General features: G+C 44.4%; 1 long non-coding RNA gene across 2 annotated transcripts; it reads right to left on the reverse strand.

The window, feature by feature from the left end:
• Nucleotides 1-204: 204 nt before the first annotated feature.
• Nucleotides 205-22,624, reverse strand: LOC120544182. 2 transcript variants are annotated; one of them, XR_005636467.1, is made up of 4 exons: nt 22,489-22,624; nt 6,763-6,811; nt 4,013-4,017; nt 205-1,445 (listed from the first exon to the last, which is right to left on the reverse strand). It is a non-coding gene; the product is annotated as an uncharacterized LOC120544182 (long non-coding RNA). The 2 variants fall into 2 exon arrangements; XR_005636466.1 differs by lacking the exon at nt 22,489-22,624 and having other exon boundaries at nt 6,763-6,966.
• Between the last annotated feature and the right edge of the window lie 125 nt (nt 22,625-22,749).

Consider the following 22,749-nt stretch of genomic DNA (forward strand, 5'->3'; position numbering starts at 1 on the left):
GTGTTGTCTGAAAGTATAGAGTTTCTACCTGATGAGAACGCCAACACTGGAAGATAGAGACAAAAAATATTAAAATACTTACACTTCAAACTCTGAACAAGTGACAAGTTATCTTCAAACGTGTTACATGTTCAGAGTTTGAAAATCACGCCAATAGTTTAAACTCTGCCTAATTTCTTTCTTCCACACAGCGAAGCAGTCAGATTGAAATCAACTTTTAATTACATAACGCCATATAAAACAGAACCCATCACATGAGTGCTCGTGCTCATACGACTCCTGCTGCTGACAAGCCATTCCCCCACTGCTACTCCTGTCTTTTCTACTGTTGCGCTGCGCAGCTGCTAATCCTTCTAATACTGTTTCTACTTGTTTAAGTGCTTTTACTACTGCATTGTCTTCCTCCGCTGCTGCTGCTACTATAGATTTTGCTACTGTTACTCCTGTTGTTATTGCTTTTGCTATCGTTTCTAGGTTTACTCCTTTCACTATTGATAGTCCTAATTCTTCTACTATTAATTCACTACTGCCATACTTTCTCCACTACTGCCATCACTCTATTCACTAATTCCTTCACTGCTTTCTTCACTGCTTTCTTCACTGCTTCTTCACTGCTGCCTTCACTACTTCCCCTCTACTGCATTTATTTCTGCCTTCCCTACTACATTCAATACTACACTCACTACTGCCATCAATACTTCCTTCAATTTGTCCTTCAATACTACCTTCAATACTTCCATCAATACGCGGCCATTATCTCTGTTGTCCCTGCTGGTATAGCTGCTACTGCTGCTACTATTGCTACTCCTGCTGCTTTGTTAGCTATCTTGATAAATGTGTTTTTAAGAAACCCTATTATACTGCTTTCTGACACGTTCTTTAGTTCAGTTTGGGTCTCCATTGTTACCTGAGAACATCTCATGTACTTTTTCCAGGAAGACACTGACCTGGGCTCTGTTTGTTATGGTTTTGTTGTCAAACACACAGAATCTATTACCACACATGTCAACCAGGTCTTTCAACATGTTTGTTGGAATCAATGAAATTATTAATGGACTGACCTCCCAGCTCGCCTGCCGAGTGAAAAGCACCATGAAGTACTTCATAGCAGTCTTGGTGAATATTTGTTCCAGCAGCTTGAACAGTTTGATGTCTGTTTCTGTGATTCTTCCTATTCTGACCACAATAACAAAGGCATGAGGTCCTGGACTGGCCTCTACTACTGACTTCATGATCCCCTCATACAGCTGTTCACCAGTCGGATCAGTGAATCCTGGAGTATCGACCACCGTGACCCGACGACCCTCCACTATGGCTGACTTAGAGACAGTCTCAGTAGTGACTGAATCAAAGTCACCTCCTGATTTAAACTGATCTGATCTTAAGATGGTGTTCCCAGAGGAACTTTTTCCAGCTCCAGGAAGACCGATCAGCACCACCCTCCGCTTGTTGGGATCATCAGCTGGAAGACACAAAACAAATAAAAACAGAATTAATAATTACTTTTCTTATAACTACTGATCATCATTCATTCATACTCTGGAAAACACTTTGTTTAATGCATATGTGCAATTAATTCCTCCAAAACTAGGGGAGCTGCACATTGCACATAACCTAACTACCATATGTGAACTTCAATGAAAACGAACATGACTTGTGTCATCCGTCCAAACATATTTTACTTCATATAAACAATACAACAATACAAATATATCCTACAAATACCTGTATGGAGCTGTATATCAACTTGGTATTTGGGGTCAGGTTATTTATAGGTTAAGACCCCCTGCTGTTTTTATGGTCCCGCTGAACCAATAGGAAGACTCCAAAACTCTTGAAAGGGTGAAAAGTACAATGCTGTAGTCCTTTGACTTCCTGCCAGTTGTGAGGCGTTTCCCTTCTGGCTGGCACTTTCACATAGAGGTGTGAATTACCCCAGTTTTGGGGTTACATGGAGGCCAAGATTCCTTTGTCTTGGTCTAGGAAACTCCCTTGTCTTCACTTGCAACTCTGTTGCTGAAAGGAGGGCGCATGCGTTTGTGCTCAACTTCTATTTTCTGGAGAAAGTGGATTTAATTCGGAGGATCCTATGAAAAAACGCACCAGTGTTTTTCATAACTGCAGTGAGAAGGACACAACGTTTTCTTTCTCAAAGTCGACCAAACTATTCCCCTTACTGCCTTTTTGGAGGGAAGTTTCTCCGTGGCCCTGACGAGCGTCCGGGATTCATTCTGTTTCATTTCTGTGGAAATCGATGGACAGGAATAAATGGACTGAACACACCGTAAGAAGGCTTACGTCTGGGCAGAGATAAGTAGTGTGTTTATTAATGAGCAAAGGGTTCGCTACCACTTGTTGCCATTAATGTGATCTGATTTAATCATGTACTGGTCCATATGTGATTATTAATCTGTCTGTGAATATATATAGGATCATTATATTGTTTGATTCCGGTTGTGTTAAAGTAGCTGGGTTAAAACCGTAATCGCTATCTGCTGTAAATCACTCCTTTATCAGGAGTTAGTTACTGTCTGCGATAGAATCGCGAAAATCAGCTGTTAGCTACTGAAGTGGGCATAATGACGGTCTCCTCAGCAAACATAAGTCTCAGAGTCTGTCCTAACTACACGTTAGCCCAGACCTGAGTGACTGAGGGGAACTAGGTCATTATCGAACTTACTTACTTTACTCTTTCTCTTCTCTCTTTCTTTACTAACACACACACACACACGACACAGACTAGCCGCATTAGCTCCCGAGCTAACGCGGCAGGCTAGCTTCACACGGAGTCGGCATCACCTTGTACAGAGCTAACACATGACCTAGCATACTAGGCTAAGCGGGCGTCGTTGCTCTAGCAACCCCCTCGCTTCTTCAGCCCCTCCCTGCGCACGCGCACCACTACACGCCCTCTTGAGGCTAAATAGTTTTGTGCAGCTCACAGGAGTAGCCAGTTTGGTTTTTGTGTTAGGAATACATTTTGACACCGCCCTCCTCCTTCGCCCACACACACACACACACACACACACACACACACAGACACACACACACACACACACACACACAGACACACACACACACACACACACACACACACACACACACCCACCACAAACGTGTCCATGACACATGCTGCTCTGTTTTGGCTTTGTTTTTGGTTTGTGATATTGTAAAAAGGGGTATATGAGTTTATTATTGAAGGATTATTGTTTAGCTACTGATAATTGTGACATTAATAAATCTTATTATGCTTAATTAGCAGTTGCTTGTGATTATTTGTGTACTGGTTGTAACAATTGCTGGTCAAACAGGTCCGTTCGATCTCTTCACACCTTCCTTTAATTCCTTTTTAAAGGATTTATACAGAAATGAGACTGATCCACAGTTTGATTATTGGTCCCTGACTTGCAGGGTGGTGCCCCGTTGTGATCGTTTGTCGATTTGATAAAGTTATTAATAACCATATTTCATAACTTTATTAATATTGATAAAACATCTTTGATAATTTCCCAATGATCAAATCCGTACCCTAAGGGAATCCAACACTATGTCTTCCAGTTACTGAAGGCTAGCTTTAGCTTACGCTTGGAGCAGCAAGTTCATCTGCCTGTTGCCCCTGTCTGTCTTGTTCTATCCAACTCTTGTGAGGCTAGTTCTTCGTCTGTATACCGGGTTCAAATAAATAAGGATGACCATATAAAGGCAAAAAGGCTATTGTGTATTTCTGCTATATTCGCCATAGTTACGTTACTCCCAGCTTTTTCCCTTGTAAACAAATCTGCCCTTCACTCTTCACACACTAGCTCCGATCGGCACACTACTGTTTACCTTTTCTTGCTACAACTAGCAGCTACTACCGCACTACGTTTCTTTTAGGGGGCAATACACTTCAATACGTGACATGACCCGTCCTCTGGAGGACATAGCCACACCACCGTGGATTGTTATTGGGATGATTATCACAGAAGCCTGTCTGAATACACTCACATGACGGCAGCTACACTCACAGGACGGCAGCTAGCAGCTAACAGCTATCAGCTAGCAGGGCAAGCTAGCTACAGGCACGATACGTTGTTCACTGGCTGAGCCAATGCACCTTTCTAATGGATGCCTGAACGCATCCCAGCTCTGGGGAATAATTAATCACACATTAATCCATGCAGTAAATCACGGAGTGTCTATGATCAGTATTAACCACACATAATGTAACATCTAGCCATCGTCTTATCTGTGGTTATATTCGCTGTTGACCGGTGGATATTTCGACAGCTAGCTGGTCGGCTAAACGGCATAGGAGCTCCGCGACCCGGCATTTAGAAATTTGAAGCTAGTTTCCGTGCCATGTCATCTTTAATTTAACCAATATTTTTGTATGCGTGTTAAGTTAAATGATCAAGGGAACAGCTTACTTTTTGGGATATGTAGGTCAGTGAATAACCGATGATAGTTATGTGGGACCTTTAGCAGGAACAGCTGGTTAGCCCGGCAGCTAGCTGGGTGAGGACGTTTTTATTATTATTATTATTATTATTATTATTATTATTATTATTATTATTATTATTATTATTTATCAGTCATTTAAAATAGGCCTGTGTTGGTGGGGATTACTCTGCAGATTGTGTATGTGAGAACAAGAACAGCGAACCATATAAGCAGCGAACACGCTCTCGTTTGACTTGCCGTCCATCTACAGAATAGCTCTTCCGCCAGTCCGTCATGCGCGTTCATAATTCGCCGGGAGTAGAGTGTGACGTCACGTGCAAAGGGTCTATAAGGCGCCTGCTACAACCCATGTGGTAACTTGAGTACAGTCCTCAGTAAAAGTCCCAGCATGCTTTGTGGCTTGTTGTGTTTTACACATTTCCATGAATCATGGATGTGTTGATGACATAAATGAGGAAATATTAGAGGGCTTAAGGAGGATGATATTGAACTACGGCGGGATTTTGGACACTCCGGCGGAATCTTGTCCGGGAGTAATGCGCGATACGCCTGGTGGAGCGGGTGGACGGAGATGGAGTGGGGGAGGAGGAAGGGGCACAACAGGAGCAGGTGGTGTGTTTGGAGGCCCACGCTCCACGGCTGCAGCAGTCCTCTCCAGACTTGAGGAGATGCGCCCGGGAGGCCGCAGCAAAATCGCCACCCGTCCAAGACGGGCATTTATTACTTTGCCGCATCCCAGACAGCTCCCGCTGGCGCGCGCCAGGCCAATCCACCGTCATAATAGCAATCCGCCATGGAACAAGCGCACCTGATCTTGAAGGGAATGTGAGATGACGCCTCTGATTGGTTATTTTCACGTTACGTCCAAACCACACCTAGCTACTTCAGACCAATGCATTTAAGATTTGCGGCCAGGCGAAGACTCATTTATCCCGCCGGTATCATAGCAACAAAATCTACTTGCGTTTACGCGTTTCATATATGCGTTCTGGATCGTTAAAATAGGGCCCAAAGTCCCATTGACACCTCTTTCCTCTGCAATTCTCATATTTTAAAACTGCCTCTGAAAATGGGTGAATCTCAACCAAGATACCTTATTTGGCTCTACCTTCTATCTGGGATCAGTTTCTCTCGTGGAATCTAGGTCGCACAAATCTTAAACCGTCTTTTGTCAGCTATCATCCCAAATGAAGTCTCTTTGTGCCGGGGAGTGAGGCGCAGACCGAGGTGCTAGCTGGCTTAAAAGAGCATTAGATAACGTTACTAGTGAACTTATTCGTGGGTTAGTGCAGTGCTGCTTTTATCCGTGGTCAAAACAATCATACTACTAATAAGTTTATGAGCGTGTTGAACAATATTGTAACCCTGTAATGTTATCCACCAAGCATTAGCTAGCATTAACGCTAGCAACTTGTCAACCAGCACGTACATTGTACTAACATTAAGCTGGATTAATATTGATATATATCAATATATAAGGTTTCTGCTGTATTACTGTGTTGCAAAGTGGCATGTAATTAAAAAGCAAAAGCAGTGTTACCAGTATTCTTTCTGTGACATTGTATGATTTACAATTACTCTAACGTAGCATCTGGGTGGTCGTGTTTTGACAGAAGTTACGAGTAACTAGAGGATGAAAGGTTATCTGACGCCACTGACGGGCTTAAATAAAAAAACGTGACGTTTCTGAAAATAAAATAACAGATTTCTCTGGGTTTGCCATTTGATGGAAACATTTGGGATAGTCTAACTACAAAACTCAAAAAATTATATATTATATTAATTAATATGTTATTGGTTGTTTTAGACATTTAAATGCAGAAAAGTTACATATTGTACCTTTAAGGAACAGTGTGAAAAACCCTATATAATCATTCTATCACCCTTTAAACCAGAGACCCGTCTAGTGAACATGAGGGGTTAACAGAGCAGCAGCTGGATGGAAGAAACCTCTACAGCATGCGAAAGTCACTACAGAATCCTACTTTTGTTCCGATTTGAAGTGAGGAACGTAACAACCCTCCCAGTAGCTCTTCTGGTGCTGCTGTTTACTCATTAGCGTTAGCATTACCTCGCTAATAACAGTAGTAAAGCAAGGGTGGTATAGTCTGCAAGACTAAAGACAAGTTTTAGTCACTCGCCTTTTATGGCCCATTAATTTTTCATGTTTATTTCTGTGCTTTGTCCCATATCAGTTATTGTTGACAACTATATTTGTGTATGTTGTACTTTTTATTTCATTTTAAAGTTCTTTTATAGCACTTGGTCATCTTAAGCGGTGTTTAAATGTGTGGTATAAATGAACTTAACTTGCACTACTAGAATTTGGAGGAGGAACTGGGTCCATGTCGGTGGATCAGAGGACCTGCTGGAGAAAAAGGATCAGATTCACTAAGTTACAAAGGTACACTATTGTATTTGTTTGACAGCTAGAAGCATGATGCCATAGTGTCTCCCTATCAGAAGTCTAGTCTGGATCAACTGGAGAAAATTTTCAGGGTAAAACCTTCAGCTCTCGGTGTGTTTCCGACCCGGTCTGGAAGCCCCAAACAGGAAAGGTGTAACACTAGATTCTCCGTGACACAGTTGTTGGGGACCAAGAGTTTGGTTAAATCTGATTTTAACCAAAAGGCCTCAGATTAAACTGACCTCTGGATACAGGACACACATGTTTATTTAGCTCGGTATACCATCTCGTCTGACACGTCAGCAGGACGTGTCAGACAGTTTCAGACAGCAGAGAAAAAATAGATGCTACAATGAATACTGCTACCACTGCTGCTGATACCGCAAACACTCTTTCCACAACGGCCTGTGATACCTGCGTCGGTTTTAACGAGGGCAGTGCACTTTTAATCAAGGCAAATAAACAAATAGCAAACTTCAAAGAAGATATCCTACGGCTGTTGGAAGAACTTCGGAAGAAGGACTCCTTATTGTCCAGTTATGTAGATCTGGCCTGTGGACAGTCTCGGAAGTTGGCTTCTCTGGACTCAACCCTGCAGGACACTGTGACATGGGACCCAGCCGCATGTCAGCGGCCCTCTTCGTGCTCTACTCCACTCCATGGGTCATCTTGGGTGACGTAGTGGTCCGCGACCCGCAAGAGCGGCTTCGGACGGGACCGTCTCCCACGTCTCCTGTCACTCTCCAACCGATATGCTGCTTTAGCTGTGGAAAACCCGGTCCATCACGACCAAATCAGGTCGCTTCTCCACAACGCCTGTCAACCCCGTAGGCCAACCGCCCGAAGATAGCGGAAAAAGTTGACGCTGTCCAGGCTCCGGAAGAATCCAACGGAAAGTCAGCTCGGAGGCCTCCCTCCACCCGGACCTCGACCTCTGCTCGGGCGCAGGATCCTTAAAGAGGCTGTGCTCGTCACTCTGGTGGGCTTCCTCGACCGGACCGGGCAGGTAATCCTCCACTCAATACAGATTCAGCGGTCTTACAAAATTCTCCTGTTCCGTCATGCAGTGTAGTCCATACTCCTTGCTGACATGAGCATCCCAGCCTTCAGATTCCTCGTCCCCTTTTGCCCCGCACAACTCTGATAATGGGTGACAGTATTACCAGAAACATATGCTTTTTAACGCCATAACTCGTTGTTTTCCGGAGCAACGGTCCCAGTCCTTCTGGAGAAACTGCCAGGTCTACTGTAGCCTCTCACCCTCCATAACTCGGGTGATTATCCATGTGGGCCATAATGATATGGCACGTCGGGAATCGGTGAAAACAAGGAAGGATTTTAACGAATTTTGCCTTTTAGAGCTCTGTGGCAAATCTGTTTTATCAGTGGCCCCTTACCAATGGTGTCCCGTGGTTCAGAGCTTTTTAGCCTTAACACCTGGCTCCAGTCCACCTGCTGTGTCCATAATTTTGACGGATTTATCGACCAATTTTGACTTGTTTTGGAACCACTCCTCCTATTTCAGGAGCGATGGTGTCCACCCAAACAAGATGGGCAGCTCATTTTTAGCTTTGCTAACATACAGCACGTCTGTACAGTCCGCAGCCCGCTGAATGACTATTTACACCACACACCCCTTCACAGACTCTTCTTCTCTCAGTACCACTTCTTTCTCTCAGGACATTGTCAGCAGTGACATCTCCCCTACAGCCCGTCAGTGGCAATTACACATGAATCTCCACTCTATCGTCCCATACAGACCATTTTAACAATTAGGCCGTCCACCCTGAAGAAACGCTCTGGTGGATCACTTCCAAGGTATTCGCCCCTGGCACGGCCCCTGCTGTACTTAGCACTTTTATTCTGAATGATTTGTTTATTAATAGGTGCCTTGATTTCTTGTTCCTGACTGAGTCTTGGCAGAAAAACTTAGAATACCGCCCTCTAATTGAACTTTGTCCACCTGACTGTTGTTTTATCAGTACTCCCAGGACATCAGGTCGTGGTGGAGGACTCGCAATGGTATATAAAGGCTGCTTTCAAAGTCGGACAGTACCCAGTAGAGTTTTTTCGTCATTTGAACTGCAGGTTACCAAAGTTGGTAATTCTAATCCATTTTATTGTGTTTTAATTTATCGTCCACCTGGTTCTAACAGTTCTTTTTTGTCTGAATTTAGTGATTTTCTATCATCCATTATTATGTTGGATAACGTTATTATGGTTGGAGATTTTAACATCCATGTTGACGACTTGTCTAGTATTTTAGCTGCAGACTTTCTTAATGTAACTGAGGCTTTTAATTTTATCCAGCATGTTTCTGGTCCCACACACATTAGGGGTCACACTTTGGACCTTGTTTTTACGCATGGTCTTAATATTGACTCTGTTTGCACTGAGGAACTGCATATTACTGACCATGATTGTGTTTTTTTTTATTTGTTTTTTAATCCTGATGTATTGCCCAGTAAAAATATAAGATGTTCTCACATCTTAAATCACTCCTCAGCTGAGAGGTTTACTTCAGCTTTTGTCCAAAGCGCAGTGTTCCTCTTATGCTGACATTAATGATCTGGTCCATTCATTCAACACAAATTGCATATCAGTGTTGGATAAAGTGGCTCCATGTCAGATGCATCGTGTTTCCCCGTCAACACATCCCCATGGCTTAGTGACTCCATACGCTGTTTCAGGCGTACTTGCGGGCGGGAGCGGAACGAACCAGTGGAAATCCTCGAGCTTCATGTTCACCAACTATATTACAAGGACCTCTTTACTGAATACAACAACATGGTTAAGGAGGCAAGAACAACTTATTTTGCTAATCTTATTTCATCCAGTAAACAAAACCCTAAAATTCTTTTTTGAAACCATCAACAATATTGTCCGTCCTGCTCCTCCTGAAGTGCCATTTTTTTCAAACAAGGATTGCAGTGACTTTCTCAAGTTCTTTGTAAAGAAAATCAGTGATGTCAGAAATGGAATTATCCCTTCGACTACTTCATTTTCGGTAACTCAATCAGGCCATCAATCATGAACCATTTTGCTCCAATCTCGCTACAAGAACTCACTGATGTGGTTAGCAGTATGAAATCTTCCCTCGAGCCCAGGAGATATTATACCAACTTCATTATTTAAAAATGTTCTTGGGTCTGTGAGTACTTGGGTTCTCGCTATACTCAACAGCTCTCTGCAATCTGGTTGTGTCCCTTTATATTTTAAACATGCAAGTGTGCAGCCACTTTTAAAGAAAACCAACCTGGATACATCACTGCCGGAAAATATAGGCCCATTTCGAAATTACCTTTTATTCCAAAATTATAGAAAAAATTGTTGCTAAACAGCTCACTACTGTTCTGAATGAACACAACATTTTAGACAAATTTCAATCTGGTTTCCGTCAGAAACATTCAACTGAAACCGCTCTTCTTAGTGTCCAACGATTATATTAATGTCCTCTGACAAGGGTCAATGCTCTGTTTTGGTACTGCTGGATTTTAGTGCCGCTTTTGATACAGTGGATCATAACATCATGCTTGAAAGACTTAAGCATTGGGTTGGTATCTCAGGAAGCGCCCTGGATTGGATCCCTCCTATCTATCAGACAGAAGTTTTTCGGTTGTATCTTGGCCCCTATTCCTCAGAAACACTGGCCCTTTCCTGTGGGGTGCCACAGGGGTTCTGTGTTAGGTCCGCTTTTATTTGCATTGTACATGCTCCCCATGGGACATATAATTAGCCAAGTTGGAGATATTTCTTATCACTTATATGCAGATGACATCCAGCTGTATGTCTCTTTTGAGCCAGAAGACACTGACAAAGTGTTGAAATTGCTTAGATGTTTCAATTTGATTAAGGATTGGCTCCGCAAATAACTTTCTACAGCTCAATGAAAATAAGAACGAAGTAATTATTGTTGCTCCGGACCCTATAGTTTCCAAAGATTAATCGGCTGCTGGGCTCCTTGTCCTCGGCTGTTCAGTCCAAACTGAAAAATCTTGGTGTAATATTTGATAATAACATGTACTTGGATCAACATATTAAATCTCTGCTGTTCTTTCAATTAAGAATACTATTACCAAAATTAGAGGAACATTTCACATTCTGAGGATGATTATTCGATGCTTTTTTCGGTAACTGCAACTCTATTTTTACCTGTCTCCATCACATCCCAGGACCGTTTACAACTAGTCCAGAATTCTGCTGCAAGGCTGCTAACCAGGTCTAGCAGGATGTCACACATTACTCCAGTTTTATACTCATTACATTGTCTTCCGATTAACTACAGGATCAAATTTAAAGTTTTGGTTCTGCGACTTAAAGCTTTGCACGGTCAGGCTCCAGCGTATATCTCGGACCTGCTCCATTCATACCATACAAATAGGCCCCTCAGGTTGTCTAACCAGGGATTACTGGTTGTCCCACGCACCCGTTTAAAGACTAGAGGTGACCGTTCCTTTGAAGCGGTGGCTCTAACCTGTAGGAATGCGCTTCCTATTGCCTTACGTTCTGCAGTCTCTGTTGAAGCTTTTAAAAGCAGCTGAAGAACGCTTTTAAATTTGCTTTTGATGCATTTATGTAAAATGTTGCCTTTTAATGACTGTTTTAGTCTTTTATCTTTATTGTTGTATATTTCACTGTTTTGTACAAATTTTTATCTTGTGAAGCACTTTGTGATTCTGTCTGTGAAAGGTGCTATATCAAATAAACTTATTATTATTATTATTATTATTATATGCTCAGAGACAAAGGAACATGTGACCAAGACAAAGGAATCTTGGCCTCCATGTAAACCCCAAAGCTGGGGTAATTCACACCTCTATGCGAAGTCACTGTTTTGAGTCTTCCTATTGGTTCAGCGGGACCATAAACACAGCATGGGGCCTTAACCTATAAAAAGCCTGATCCTAGGAAACCCCCCCTCGTCTTCACCTGCAACTCCCGTTGCTGAAAGGGAGCGACGCGCAACGTGCGAACTTCCATTTTCTGCAGAAAGTGGATTTTATTTTGGTGGATCCTTGGAAACGGCCCAGTGTTTTCATATCTGCAGGGGAAGGAAACAACGTTTTCTTCTCAAAGTCGACCAAACTCTTCCCCTTACTGCCTTTTGGAGGGAGAGTTTCTCCGGTGGGCCCTGACGAGCCGGAATTCGTTCTGTTTCATTTCTGTGGAAATCTATGGACAGGAATAAACGGACTGAACACACCGTAAGAAGGCTGACGTCTGGGCAGAGATAAGTAGTGTGTTTATTAATGAGCAAAGGGTTCGCTACCACTTGTTGCCATTAATGTGATCTGATTTAATCATGTACTGGTCCATATGTGATTATTAATCTGTTCTGTGAATGTATAAAATTGATCATTATACCGTTTGATTTTTGTTGTGTTAAAGTAGCTGGTTCAAAACCATAAGCTACCCTTCCCCCCTCCTTTCATGGAGTTTAGTTACTGTCTGCAAATAGAATCGCAAAAATCAGCTGTTAGCTACTGGAGTGGTTATAGTGACGGTCTCCTCAGCAAAACCAAAAGTCTCAGAGTCTGTCCTAAACTACACGTTAGCCCAGACCTGAGGGGCTGAGGGGAACTGGGTCATTATCGATACTTGAGATCAGAGTGCCTCTTTTCTTTACTCTTTTACTCTTTCTTCTTTTACTAACACACACACACACACACACACACACACACACACACACACACACACACACACACACACACACACAAAAACACACACACACAGACGTGTCCATGACACATGCTGCTTTGTTTTGGCTTTGTTTTTGGTTGTGATATTGTAAAAGGTATAGAAGTTTATTATGGAAGGATTATTGATTAGCTACTGATAATTGTGAAGTTAATAAATCTTATTAACGTAATTAGCAGTTGCTTGTGATTATTTGTGTACTTGTTGTAATAATTGCTGGTCGATCAGGTCCGTGCTTGGATTCACCCCTTCCTTTATTTCCTTTTTAAAGGATTACCACAGAAATGAGACTGTTCCACAGTTTGATTATTGGTCCCTGACTTGCAGGGTGGGCGCCGTTTTGATTGTTTGTTGATTTGATAAAGTTATTAATAACCATATTCATAACTTTATTAATATTGATAAAACATCTTTGATAATTTGCCATGATCAAATCTGTACCCCTAAGGTAGGGATTCCCAAAGGGTATGTGACGTGCACCCCCAGGGGTACCGGAAGTACCACCAGGTCTGCCAGAGGAAAGATTTAATGGTCTGTTTTTTAAATGGGATTTTTCCATACAATAAAATTTAATAGGCTCGCGCCTATTGCTACAATGTTTCTTTTACGCTGGCTGAAAATAACGGTGCTTTCTTGTTAATTAGCCTCTGTCTGTCACTTGTCCTCTTAAAAGTGGAAGCTTGTGCGTGCTTTGTTGCATTATCTTGAAACTTTGTTGATGTTGTTATTGTCATGCGTGTTCTGGTTATTTCGCGATGATTAAACGTGAGTCTTTATATGGCGATAAAGAAAGCTTTGTGCGTTTTTTTTAAGTGGGGATTGGGGGTCGCCAACCCAGTTGGGATATAGAAGGGGGTGCGCAGGAAAAAGTTTGGGAACCGCTGCCCTAAGGGAATCCTACACAGTCCCCAACAAACTGCCCCGCTCCATAAAACCTTTTTAATGCTTTAATCATTATATTATATTCATACAAACAAAAAAAATGTACTTTATAATACGGACTGAGGCCTAAAGCTCATTGGAACACACTAAAGTCAGAAAGGACTTCAGGACCCAGAACATATAGGACCGACTACACAACAGGACCCAGTACATACAGGACCCCAGAACATACAGGACCGACTACATACAGGACCCAGTACATACGGACCCAGAACATACAGGACCGACTACATACGGACCCAGTACATACAGGGACACAGAACATACAGGACCGACTACATACAGGACCCAGTACATACAGGACCAAGAACATACAGGACTGACTACATACAGGACCCGAGTACATACATGACCCAGAATATACAGGACCGACTACATACAGGACCCAGTAAATACAGGAACCAGAACATACAGGACCGACTACATACGGACCCAGAACATACAGGACCCAGACTACATGGGACCCAAAGTACATACAGGACCCAGAACATACAGGACCGACTACATACAGGACCCAGTACATACAGGACCAGAACATACAGGGACCGACTACATACAGGACCCAGTACATACAGGACCCAGAACATACAGGACCGACCCCTTACAGGACCCAGGACATACAGGACAGACACGGGACCCATATACAGGACCGACTACATACAGGACCCAGTACATACAGGAACCAGAACATACAGGACCGACTACATGCGGACCCAGAACGCACAGGACCGACACATACTGGACCCAGTACATACAGGGACCCAGTACATACAGGACCCAGAACATACAGGACTGACTACATACAGGACCCAGTACATACAGGACCCAGAAAGTACCACAGGACATACAAAGGGACCCAGAACATAGGACCCAGTACATACAGGACCCAGAACATACAGGACCGACTACAGGGATCAGAACATACAGGACCCGATACATACAGGACCCAGTACATACACGAACCACAAATACATGGGACCCAGAACATACAGGACCCAGAACATACAGGACCGACTACATTACAGTACCCAGTACATACAGGACCCAGACATACAGGACGACTACATACACCAAAATAACCCAATACAGGACTAACATACAGGCATAGGAATTGACACAGACATACCTACATACAGACCAGTACATAGGACCAGAACATAGGACCATAATACAACCCAGTACATACAGGACCCAGAACATACAGGACTTAATATTGGGACCCAGTACATACAGGACCCAGAACTACAGGCGACTACATACAGGACCCAGTACATACAGGCCAGAACATACAGGACCATACGACGACATACAGGACCCAGAACATACAGGACCACTACATACAGGAGTACTAGACAGAACATACAGGCACTATTATACAGGACCAGAACATACAGGACTGACTACATACTGGACCCAGTACATACAGGACCATACATACAGGACCAAACATACAGGACCCATACATAACAGGACCCAGAACATACAGGACCACTACATAGCCACATACAGGACCCAGTACATACAGGACCAGAACATACAGGGACTACCACCTATACCCAGTACATACAGGACCCAGAACATACAGGACATACATACAGGACCCAGTACATACAGGACCCAGAACATACAGGACTGACTACATACAGGACCCAGTACATACAGGACCCAGAACATACAGGACCCACTACATACAGACCCAGTACATACAGGAACCAGAACATACAGGACCGACTACATACAGGACCCAGTACATACAGGACCCAGAACATACAGGACCCACTACATACAGGACCCAGAACATACAGGACCGACTACATACTGACCCAGTACATACAGGACCCAGAACATACAGGACCCAGTACATACAGGACCCAGAACATACAGGCCATACATACAGGACCAGTACATACAGGACAGAACATACAGGACCCAGTACATACCAGGACCCAGAACATACGGACCCAGTACACAGGACCCAGTACATACAGGACCCAGAACATACAGGACCGACTACATACAGGACCCAGTACACACAGGACCCAGAACATACAGGACCGACTACATACAGGACCCAGAATATACAGGACCCACTACATAGGACCAGTACATACAGGACGACTACATACAGGACCCAGAACATACAGAACCCGAACATACAGGACCCAGTACATACAGGGACCCAGTACATACAGTACCCAGTACACACAGGACCACTACATACAGGACCAGACATACAGAACCCAGAACATACAGGACCCAATACATACAGGCCGTACATACAGGACCCAGAACATACAGGACTATACATATAGGACCCAGTACATACATGACCCAGAATATAACAGGACCCACTACATTACGGACCCAGTACATACAGGAACCAGAACATACAGGACCGACTACATACAGGACCCAGTACATACAGGACCCAGAACATACAGGACCGACTACATACAGACCCAGAACATACAGGACCGACTACATACTGGACCCAGTACATACAGGACCCAGTACATACAGGACCCAGAACATACAGGACTGACTACATACAGAACCTAGTACATACAGGAACCAGAACATACAGGACCGACTACATACATTACCCAGTACATACAGGACCCAGAACATACAGGACCCTACATACAGGACCCAGTACATACAGGAACCAGAACATACAGGACCGACTACATACAGGACCCAGTACATACAGGACCCAGTACATACAGGAACCAGAACATACAGGACCGACTACATACTGGACCCAGTACATACAGAACCTAGTACATACAGGACCCAGAACATACAGGACCCAGAACATACAGGACCGACTACATACATTACCCAGTACATACATGACCCAGAACATACAGGACCGACTACATACAGGACCCAGTACATACAGGACCCAGAACATACAGGACCCAGAACATACAGGACCGACTACATACATTACCCAGTACATACAGGACCCAGAACATACAGGACCGACTACATACAGGACCCAGTACATACAGGACCCAGAACATACAGGACCGAGAACATACAGGACCGACTACATACAGGACCCAGTACATACAGGAACCAGAACATACAGGACCGACTACATACAGGACCCAGAACATACAGGACCACTACATACTGGACCCAGTACATACAGGACCCAGTACATACAGGACCCAGAACATACAGGACTGACAACATACAGGACCTAGTACATACAGGACCCAGAACATACAGGACCCAGAACATACAGGACCGACTACATACATTACCCAGTACATACAGGACCCAGAACATACAGGACCCACTACAACGGACCCAGAACATACAGGACTGAACATACAGGACCCAGTACATACAGGACCCAGAACATACAGGACCGACTACATACAGGACCCAGTACATACAGGAACCAGAACATACAGGACCCACACATACAGGACCCAGTACATACAGGACCCAGAACATACAGGACCCAATACCATACAGGACCCAGAACATACAGGACCGACTACAACTGGACCCAGTACATACAGGACCCAGAAAATACAGGACCCAGTACATACAGGACCCAGAACATACAGGACTGACTACATACAGGACCCAGTACATACAGGACCCAGAACATACGGACCCAGTACATACAGGACCCAGAACATACAGGACCCATACACACGACCCAGTACATACAGGACCCAGAACATACAGGACCGACTACATAGGACCCAGTACATACAGGACCCAGAACATACAGGACCGACTACATACGGACCCAGTACATACAGGACCCAGAACATACAGGACCCACTACATACAGGACCCAGAATATACAGGACCGACTACATACAGGAACCAGTACATACAGGACTCCTACATACAGGACCCAGAACATACAGAACCCAGAAAATACAGGACCCAGTACATACAGGACCCAGTACATACAGTACCAGTACACACAGGACCCACTACATACAGGACCCAGAACATACAGAACCCAGAACATACAGGACCGACTACATACAGGACCCAGTACATACAGGACCCAGAACATACAGGACTGACTACATACAGGACCCAGTACATACATGACCCAGAACATACAGGACCGACTACATACAGGACCCAGTACATACAGGAACCAGAACATACAGGACCCACCTACATACAGGACCCAGTACATACAGAACCCAGAACATACAGGACCCACTACATACAGGACCCAGAACATACAGGACCACTACATCATACTGACCCAGTACATACAGGACCCAGTACATACAGGACCCAGAACATACAGGACCGACTACAACAGAACCTAGTACATACAGGACCGAACATATAGCCATACATACATTACCCAGTACATACAGGACCCAGAACATACAGGACCGACTACATACAGGACCCAGTACATACAGGACCCAGAACATACAGGACTGACTACATACAGGACCCAGTACATACAGGACCGAGAACATACAGGACCCGACTACATACAGGACCCGTACAGCGAACCAGAACATACAGGACCGCCACTACATACAGGACCCAGTACATACAGGACCCAGAACATACAGGACCCGACTACATACAGGACCCAGAACATACAGGACCGACTACATACTGGACCCAGTAAACACAGGACCGACTACATACGGACCCAGAACATACAGGACCGACTACATACTGGACCCAGTACAGACCCAGTAAAGACCCAGAACATACAGGACTGACTACATACATTACCCAGTACATACAGGACCCAGAACATACAGGACCCACTACATACAGGACCCAGTACATACAGGACCCAGAACATACAGGACTGACTACATACAGGACCCAGTACATACAGGACCAAGAACATACAGGACCGACTACATACAGGACCCAGTACATAGAGGAACCAGAACATATAGGACCTACACAGACAGGACCCAGTACATACAGGACCCAGAACATACAGGACCCGACTACATACAGGACCAGAACATACAGGACCTGACTACATACTGGACCCAGTACAACGGACCCAGAAAATACAGGACCCAGTACATACAGGACCCAGAACATACAGACTACTACACAGGACCCAGTACATACAGGACAGACATACGGACCCAGTACATACAGGACCCAGAACATACAGGACCCAGTATACAGGACCCAGTACATACAGGACCCAGAACATACAGGACACTCATGACCCAGTACATACAGGGACCCAGAACATACAGGACCGACTACATACGGACCCAGAATATACAGGACCGACTACATACAGGAACCAGTACATACAGGACTGACTACATACAGGACCCAGAACATACAGAACCCAGAAAATACAGGACCCAGTACATACAGGGACCCAGTACATACAGGACCCAGTACATACAGGACCCACTACAACAGGACCCAGAACATACAGAACCCAGAACATACAGACCACTACATACAGGACCCAGACATACAGGACCCAGAACATACAGGACTGACTACATACAGGACCCAGTACATACATGACCCAGAATATACAGGACCGACTTACATACAGGACCCAGTACATACAGGAACCAGAACATACAGGACCGACTACATACAGGACCCAAGTACATACAGGACCCAGAACATACAGGACCGACTACATACAGGACCCAGAACATACCAGGACCGACTACATACTGGACCCAGTACATACAGGACCCAGTACATACAGGACCCAGAACATACAGGACTGACTCTACACACAGAACCTAGTACATACAGGACCCAGAACATACAGGACCGACTACATACATTACCCAGTACATACAGGACCCAGAACATACAGGACCCCACTACATACAGGACCCAGTACATACAGAACCAGAACATACAGGACCGACCACATACAGGACCCAGTGCATACAGGACCCAGAACATACAGGACCCACTACACACAGGACCCAGAACATACAGGACCGACTACATACTGGACCCAGTACATACAGGACCCAGAAAATACAGGACCCAGTACATACAGGACCCAGAACATACAGGACCCAGTACATACAGGACCCAGTACATACAGGACCCAGAACATACAGGACCGACTACATACAACCCAGTACATACAGGACCCAGAACATACAGGACCGACTACATACAGGACCCAGTACATACAGGACCCAGAAGATACAGGACTTACTACATACAGGACCCAATACATACAGGACCCGACTACAAGACCCAGCACATACAAGGACCCAGAACAAACGGAACCCAGAACATACAGGACCAACTACATACAGGACCCAGAACAAACAGAACCCAGAACATACAGGACCGAATTACATACAGGACCCAGTACATACAGGACTCATTATATACAGGACCCAGTACATACAGGACCGACTACATACAGGACCCAGTACATACAGGACCCAGAACACACAGGACTGACTATATACAGTACCCAGTACATACAGGACCCAGAACATACAGGACTGACTACATACAGGACCCAGTACATACATGACCCAGAATATACAGGACCGACTACATACAGGACCCAGTACATACAGGAACCAGAACATACAGGACCGACTTCATACAGGACCCAGTACATACAGGACCCAGAACATACAGGACCGACTACATACAGGACCCAGAACATACAGGACCCAGAACATACAGGACCCACTACATACTGGACCCAGTACATACAGGACCCAGTACATACAGGACCCAGAACATACAGGACTGACTACATACAGGACCCAGAACATACAGGACCCACACATACTGGACCCAGTACATACAGGACCCAGAACATACATGACCCAGAACATACAGGACCCAGTATATACAGGACCCAGAACATACAGGACCCACTACATACAGGACCCAGTACATACAGACCCAGAACATACAGGACTGACTACATACATGACCCAGTACATACAGGACCGAGAACATACAGGACCGACTACATACAGGACCCAGTACATACCGGACCCAGAACATACAGGACCGACTACATACAGGACCCAGAACATACAGGACCCATACATACGGACCCAGTACATACAGACCCAGAACATACAGGACCACTACATACAGGACCCAGAACATACAGGAATCACATACAGGACCCAGAACATACATGACCCAGTAATATACAGGACCCAGTATATACAGGACCCAGAACATACAGGACCCTACATACAGGACCCAGTACATACAGGACCCAGAACATACAGGACTGACTACATACATGACCCAGTACATACAGGACCGACAACATACAGGACCCAGTACATACCGGACCCAGAACATACAGGACCCGACTACATACAGGACCCAGAACATACAGGACCGACTACATACAGGACCCAGTACATACCGGACCCAGAACATACAGGACCCACTACATACAGGACCCAGACATACAGGACCGACTACACACTGGTCCCAGTACATACAGGACCCAGAAAAATACAGGACCCAGAACATACAGGACTGACTACATACAGGACCCACTACATACATGATCCAGAATATACAGGACCGACTACATACAGGACCCAGTACATACAGGAACCAGAACATACAGGACCGACTACATACAGGACCCAGTACATACAGGACCCAGAACATACAGGACCGACTACATACAGGACCCGAGAACATACAGGACCGACTACATACTGGACCCAGTACATACAGGGACCCCAGACTAACTATAAAACCAGAATACAGGACCCAGAGTACAAGGACCCAGTACATACAGGACCCAGAACATACAGGACCGACTACATACAGGACCCAGTACATACAGGACCCAACATAAAGGACCCAGTACATACAGGACCCAGAACATACAGGACCCAGAACATACAGGACTGACTCACAAGCAGACCAATACATACAGGACCCAGAATATACAGGACCCACTACATACAGGACCCAGTACATACAGGAACCACAGAACATACAGGACCGACTACATACAGGACCCAGTACATACAGGACCCAGAACATACAGGACCACATACAGGACCCAGTACATACAGGACCGACTATACTACTCGACCCAGTACATACAGGACCCAGAACATACAGGACCCAGTACATACAGGACCCAGAACATACAGGACCCAGAACATACAGGACCCACTACATACAACCCAGTACATACAGACAGAAATACCCTACATACCCAGTACATACAGGACCGTACATACAGGACCCAGACATACAGGCCACTACATACAGGACCCAGTACATACAGGACCCAAAACATACAGGCTCAGTACATACAGGACCCAGAACATACAGGACCGACTACATAAGTACCCAACATACAGGACCCAGACATACAGGACCGACTACATACAGGACCCACATAAGCACGCTACATACAGGACCCAGTACATACAGGACCCAGTACAACAGGACCCAGTACATACAGGACCCAGAACATACAGGACCGACTACATACTGGACCCAGTACATACAGGACCCAGAAAATACAGGTTATACTACATACAGGACCAGTACATACAGGACCACTACATAAACCCAGTACAAGGACAATAAAAGATGTGTTTGTTCCATGTTGCCCATCACTACTCAGCAGCTGTCTCACTACCTTCCTGAGATTCTTTTCCCTCGCAGACCCAGACTGCTCCTGGATCAGTCACTAGAGACCATTTCACAGCCTTAAACATATTCTAAAAGTATTTCCTGTAACAGCAAGTTAACAAGGGTGGGTCTCCATATTTCTGCAGCTGATCTTTGCTGTCTTTTTATTTTCTTTGGCTGATTGACTCAATAAACTCTGAAACTTTCTCTGGTCATCATTTTCTTGCCAAAAGATCAGACCTTTAATAAAGTTTCACATAAAAACATCAAATCTGAGTTCATGGAAATTAATCCAAATTCTAAAAGTAAAGAACTGAGATAAAACTCAGAAGAAAAATAAAACATATATAATGTATTCCTCCGGAGAGATTTACCTGCTCAGGTGTGAAGAAATAAACAATAAAACCAACTCCCTGATAACAACACAACGATCTCTCTTACTCTTCTGATCTGCTTCTCACTCTGAAGAGATGTGCATACAGACATGATCAGATTTCAAAATAAAAGCTCCACTTTCATTTTAAGAGTAATAAAATATTTGACCCAAGTAAAGTAGAAGTACATGTTTAAAGATGCACTCAGAGAGGACATTTACTTTACTTTGGAATAATAATGCATACAATATCAATATAAAG

The sequence above is a fragment of the Perca fluviatilis genome, chromosome 16 (assembly GCF_010015445.1).
Source record: "Perca fluviatilis chromosome 16, GENO_Pfluv_1.0, whole genome shotgun sequence".
Taxonomy (NCBI): Eukaryota; Metazoa; Chordata; class Actinopteri; order Perciformes; family Percidae; genus Perca; species Perca fluviatilis.